Source organism: Benincasa hispida, chromosome 11, assembly GCF_027475165.1.
Source record: "Benincasa hispida cultivar pf3 chromosome 11, pf3_genome.v1.1, whole genome shotgun sequence".
NCBI classification, from domain to species: domain Eukaryota; kingdom Viridiplantae; phylum Streptophyta; class Magnoliopsida; order Cucurbitales; family Cucurbitaceae; genus Benincasa; species Benincasa hispida.
In genome coordinates, this window is record NC_143488.1 from 29,570,983 (window position 1) to 29,577,918 (window position 6,936).

Sequence of the window (6,936 nt, forward strand, 5' to 3'; positions counted from 1 at the left end):
AGGAGGTGTGGGCTCTGTTGGATTTGGTAGAAAGAAGGAGGAAACAACGGTCGCACTATACGACCAAGCAAGTGGGAGAAGGATAGTGCCTATCGTATAGACTTGTGCTTGATTTTTTAGTAAAGGTACACGATCGTTTAGGTAATGTTACTTGATCGTTTACACGATCGTCTAGTGAATCTCGCTCAGGCACGCGATTGTTTAGTAAAACAACACGACCGTTTAGTTAGCAACTCGTGTAAATAATCATTTAGACAAACACTTGAAGTTGTCGTGTAGTCTCTCGTGAGCTAAACGATAGGCCGTGTACTCGAATGAAGTGATGCAATTATTATCTTCCAAAATGAAAACTTTTTTCATTTTATCCTTTAGTTATGAAAACTGAATAAAACCTCCCACTTTCACACATGGTTATAGAGAAAACCACCAACAATTATCTCCTAATTGTTTTAATTATAACTTAATATAATAACTAACTTATTATATTATATTTATAACCTATATTTTTAATATCACATCATATGCAACATTTAAACCATAGTCCTTTTTCTCCTTTACTTGATATAAATCATATTTATATCATTTTCATCCAATTAATGTATCTCATACATTTTGTCAACTATATGATATATAATTGAACCAGATTGATCATAACTTATATAATCAAACTTCTTCTTGTCAATTTGAACACTTCAAACTAACCCCAAAACTGATTCTCAACTTGAATCCATTGAGCTACCAAGGGGACCTTATGGACCTGTAGCTTGAAGCTCCAATGGTACGTGAATAGCTGACTAAACTCCTTGGTCATGAGATCCACCATCCGTTAACTATCGGGTACTCCACTACAGACCAACCCCTGTATTCTTCTCACCATAGACGAATTCCATCATGTGTAGCTGAGTTTCCAGCTTCCAAATTAGACGAATCCCAAAAGTGGTAGGTTTGAGTTGGCAATCTGGCTACTCGCAGCCATGCAAATCAAAGGACCACCCTAAAAGGCAGGAGTTCTAAACTCACTCAGGATTAAGATCATGTTACCTATGGTCATCCTAGTGAAGTGAAGTCTCTGTCATGAACGGTGTTATATAACGAGACTATACAATTCGTGGTCCGGTCTTATACAAACTCCTTTGTATAGGGCACCCCTGCTCGCATGTCTCTACATGAATTATCAGGATCAGACCATCTGTAGCACGACACAACATTTGTAACTATCTACAAAGCGGGCCATATCTGTAATGTCACTAGGATAAGGTTTTCCTCGTATATCCATATACTACAGATCATTTTGGTAGGCATGATCCACTTATATGTCTCTACATACATGCTTAAGTTACAGCAACAACCAGGGATCTTAGTTTATTGGTTTGTGATAAAGCAATTAAAACATCTCATGTTACATAGATAAAAGTGAAGAAAATATCTCATATTATTACATCACAAGCGTTGGTTCAATACAGGTGTTTACAAACTATAAGACCCAACGAGAGTTTAGGGCATCAACCCCAACAAATATCTATCACCAAGGCCTATTAGAGTGACAACAAACTTATGGTCTCATAATTCAATTCTAAGCAAGCATACAGGGTCAAGATAGATATGTAAAGGACTTGGAGATGTAATAAAAATTTGATGCAGAATTTTCAAAAATATCATGAAAATTATGAACCCTTTCATCATACCTATTCTCATGAAAAAACAATTCCTATGAGTGCATCATAGACTAGTCATCATAAGGAACACAACAGCAAGACAAACAAGCAAGCAAGCATTCTCCGAGCATAACGCTCAAAGACCCAAAATAATATCATCAATAAAAAAATTTAGCCCCAAAAAAAAGATTTGAAAAAATGGCCCAAAAATCCAAACACCCCACCCTAACTTTTAAAATACACATTGTCCCCAGTGTGATCAGAAATAATGCACAAGGGATCATAATACTTTCTTGAACCATGAGGTGAAGGAAGGATATAGGCCACTCTGCTCAGCTCTTTTTCTCCCCAAAAACCCTACAAACAAGAATAACAAAAAGAATTAGGCTCAATAAATGAGAAAAATAAAATGAGAAAAATTCTAAATTGAAATTATCCTAGAAAGCAAATAAATTTAAATCTTGGCTGCCTCTAGGCAGCACAAATGTTTATGGTCGGTTGCTCGACCGTGATGGCTTGTTTCCTTTCAAGGTACATAAAAATTCTCGTGTTTCTCAAGCCCCTTTTATGATGAATCAATATAGTCTGGTAAGGCTAAAAGGCATCTCATCATCAGAAGAAAACTATGCAAGTCAAATTTGGGTTTTTTGGAATATGGTAAACAAGGTAAAAAAAAAAAAAGCATCAGAAAACTCAAATGACTCTGGAGAATCCAAAGAAACAAAAGACTCAACAGACTCATGAGGACTAGGAGAAAAAAAATTCAAATATTTATGAAATCCCAAAACCTAGAATAGGACGAGGCCTTTTGACCTCAAACTCTGTCACCTTGATCTCATTAAATTCAGATGCAGAATTCTCCTTAATCTCGCACATCGGCGGGCATGGAGCAATGTCGTTAGTCAGGTTCTTTACAAGTAACGTCTCAGCTTCTCCCAGATAAGCATAATTCAAAAGCTTTGGAAGCTCTTTAAGTCTACTTTAGGTGTCTGCAAAACGAAAAGAAGCATATTGTCAAAGGATTCATCATTAGAATAATAGGGCTTACCTACTAGTTCTGTCATCAATAAATCGACAAGCTTCTCAAGTGAAATCAAGTCTCCTGAATCATCCTCGTCATCGTCATAGACGTCCCATATAACCTCCTACTCAAAATAGTCAAACACATCAACCTGCCACAAAGATTGTACATGCCCTTTGGTGGAAATTTTTTATCATAAAAAATATTAAACTTAGCTTTCTCACCATCGATCTCAGCAGACAAGGTGCCTTCATCCACATCACTTCACATACCTTGTACGCAATCTGCAAATCAACTCCTTTTTTCTTTTGGAATTTTGAAACTAAATATGAGCAACTCCTACTTTTTTTTTTGGGAATTTGAAACAAATATCTGCTCCAATATTCAGTTGGATGTATATTAGATATTTATATATCTAATAGATTTGAAAACTAAAGATCCCATTTTAGTTGATTTAAATAAGATTATCAAGTTATTTTATTATTATATCTAGATTACTTAAATTTGTTTATCTATTTTGTGGGAGGGAAAATGTAGCAAAAGAGAAGTCAAAGTAGATGAATTTCTTTCATATATAGGTACTTACATTTAAAATGCGGTGAGCGTGGATCGAACACGCGACCTTCAGATCTTCAGTCTGACGCTCTCCCAACTGAGCTATCCCCGCATCTTGCTTGTAAATTCAATATATTTTGATAATATTAAATCCTGTTATATTTTCTGTATTAGATACAAAATTAATGTTTCAATTCTGTTTGACAATTTTAATATAATTATACAAGAAAGTTATTTAAATATATTAGTTGTTGGTTTTAGTTTGTCTAACTATAATCATAAGTTTCAAACATATTTCAATTGTTGTCTAAAAAGAAAAAAAATAAGTTTATTATTGAAAAATTATTTTAAATGACAATTATATGTGACAGACTGTAATAGATTGGGATAGACTAATATCTTTATCTATCATGACATAGATAGATATAGATCGTATTATATCGCGGTCTATCACAGTCTATCACAAATAGACAATAAAATTTTACTGTATTTGTAAACGTTAGGTAGTCATCACCTAGAAGCATGAGTTATGTTAGTTTGTTGTGTTAATTTGGGATTCCAATTAGCAAACATTTACTTTCTAACTCAGATAAATCTTGCTCAATTAATTGGTTAGACGATGAAAATCGATTAATTGGCTTAGCTTTGCATTGAATTTTAATGCATGTTGATTGATTGATTGGTTGAGGATTCTCGCTTTTCTGTTAATTAACTTGACTACCGAGTAGGATTCTAACAGGCTAAGTTAAAATTCAAATATTCTTGCACATCTTTTGATTAGTCTATGATAGAATTGATAATGAATGAACTAAATTATAATTACCCAAGCGTTATTAGAACCTATTTTATATATGATTAGTCTATGATAAAATTGTTTATGTGAAAAATTGTGATAGACTGCGATAGACTAAATTAGGAACTAAATTAGGACCTAAAAAGAAAAAAAAAACAAGTTTATTATTGAGAAATTATTTTAAATGACAATTATATGTGACAGACTGCGATAGACTACGATAGACTAAAATCTGTATCTATTATGGCATAGATAGATACAGATCATAGTATATTGCGGTCTATCACAATTTATCACAAATAGACAATGAAATTTTACTATATTTTTAAATATTTTGGTTCATTTTCTTATACTTGAAAATAACCATTGGTTTTAGGCAAATTATTTTAAATAACAAAACTGCTGAAAATATTTACAAATAATAACAAAATATCACAATCTATTTGTGATAGATAGTGATAAATTGCGATAGACTACGACACAGGTTTATAAATATTTTGATTCATTTTTCTACCTTGGTAAACAACTCTTGTTTTTATATATTTTTAACTTATGTAATTTAAAACGTCCATTTCACATTATGTCAATTTTCTCGATCATAACCTTTTAGCCCAATACTGTATATCCAATAAATATTTCGAATTGTTGCTATTAACTACAAGTAAAAGTTTTTTTTTTAAAAAAAAAAAGTTATTGTATATAAATTTTGTGTTACAGTTTTGAAATCAAGGCGCGAAAGGGTATTTTTGAAATGCAGAGGAACTAAAATAAATGTTTTGAATGTATAAAAATTAAAATAAACATATATATGTAAAGGGGCCTTTTTAAATATAAAAAAAATCTAAAAATATTTACACTTTATAACAAAAAGTTCTAAAGTACAAACAACTTTTTCAACTTTTTACTATAGAATATAAATGTTTTTGGAATTTTTTTATTTAGAAGAATTTCTCGTATGGTAAAAGTATATGTAGCGATCATATCAAATATTTTGAAAGTATATAAATTAAATGGATCCAAGATAAAAGTACAAACTAATATGAATCACATCCGTATTAAATTTTAACTTACAGTTTTCTATAAATCGTATTCATATAATTTATATTTGAATCAAATTCAAATACTTATTAACTGCCAATTATTATTAATGTATCATATTCAGTATATTAATTATATCATATATAATATTTGAATCTAAAAAAAACTTTATATTATTAATATACCATATACATTATATTAATTATATCATATATAATTAATTCTCTCAATTAATTTGAACTATTCAAATTAATACAAAATTAATTCGATTCTTATTAATCCCAGTTGATTGAAGCTCCAATGCGACTTGGTTAATTTATTAAACTCTCTAATAAATTAACCAACTTTCATTAACTGTCGGTCACTTCATTAAAGACCAACAGCTGCACTCTTTGCACTATAGATTTCCTCATTCAGTTGCTTTCTTTGAAATCTCATAAAATAAGATAGTTTTCCTATCATGCTCATCTCGAATTCTTCCTGCATTTATTTCACAAAGAGCTCGACCATCTTTTGTGACATCCCTCTGAAAGCAATGTTGTCAACATAAATTTGGCCAATCACAAAATTCTCGTGAGATTGTTTTTACAAAAAAGGTTTTATCAACTCCTCATCGACTGTACCTGTTGTTGACTAGAAGTTAGGTTAAATGTTCATACCAGGTTCTAGAAACCTATTTGAGGCCATAAAGGGCCTTGTTGAGTGTATATACATGATCAGGTGAGAAGGTTCCACAAATTTGTTAGGTTGTGCAACATACACTTCCTCATTTCAAAATCCATTCAGAAAGGCACTCTTCATATCCATTTTATATAGTTTGAATTCCAAAAGACAAGAAATACCGAGCAAGATTTTGATAGCTTCAAATCTTGGAACAAGAGTGAAGCTTTCATCAAAATCCATACCTTCTATTTAAGTATACCCTTCAGCTACTAATTTGGCTTTATTTATTGTAATATTTTCATTCTCTTCAGTCTTGTTCTTGAAATCCACTTTGTGCCAATTACATTAATAGATAGGCTTGGGAACAAGAGTCTAGACATCATTTCTCACAAATTGCTCAAGTTCTTCTTGCATAGCATTGACCCAACATTCATCTTCAAAAGCTTATTTGAAATTTATTGGTTCAATATGGGAAGTAAAGAAAATATTATTGATCACATCAAGATAATTAACTTTATCTTTCCTTCTAGTTGTCACTGCTTCTTCAAGATCACCAGTTATGTTACTAGTGGGATGATTTTTACAAACCCTGTTGGACGGTTACTTGTTACTAGATTCCACCTGCTGAGAAGCATTCTGGTTGACATCCACATGGATTTTCGAATTCATATATGAAGGCATGTCAAACGAGATGTTAGGAATATTAGTATTAACAAATGGAGTAGTGCTTGAATCTTTTTCTCCCATAGAAGTAGAACTAGTAGAGGTTGCATCATCATCGATCACAACATTAATAGACTCCATGATAGTACAACTTCGTTTGTTTTAGACACCGTAGCTTGACTACTTATGAAATATCCAAGAAAAATTCCTTCAACCTAAAGGGATTGGAATTCCACAGTGGAAGCGTACGAACACCTTGAAACATAGAATAAACAACAAGTTAGAAGCATTTTTTTCTACTAAATTATAGAGAAGAATAGGGAAATCAAATACTAACCCATGAAGAACCTTTCTTCGTTAATTCCTCTCTAGTGAATGATCACGAACCGTGAAAACCTTCTCTGCTTCTCACAAATTCGGCAACACAAGCGAACCTCAAATATTCTAAAAATCGAACACCACCACAATACTACCTTGTTATTCTCAAAGTGAGAATTAGAGAGAGTTGTGGGCTTCTATTTAATTTTGTGAAGGGAGATGGAAAGAGT

General features: G+C 32.0%; 1 non-coding gene across 1 annotated transcript; it reads right to left on the bottom strand.

Annotated features, from left to right (window-relative positions):
- Window positions 1–3,270: 3,270 nt before the first annotated feature.
- On the bottom strand, window positions 3,271–3,343 carry TRNAF-GAA (transfer RNA phenylalanine (anticodon GAA)). The gene has a single exon. It is a non-coding gene; the product is annotated as a tRNA-Phe (tRNA).
- Window positions 3,344–6,936: the final 3,593 nt, after the last annotated feature.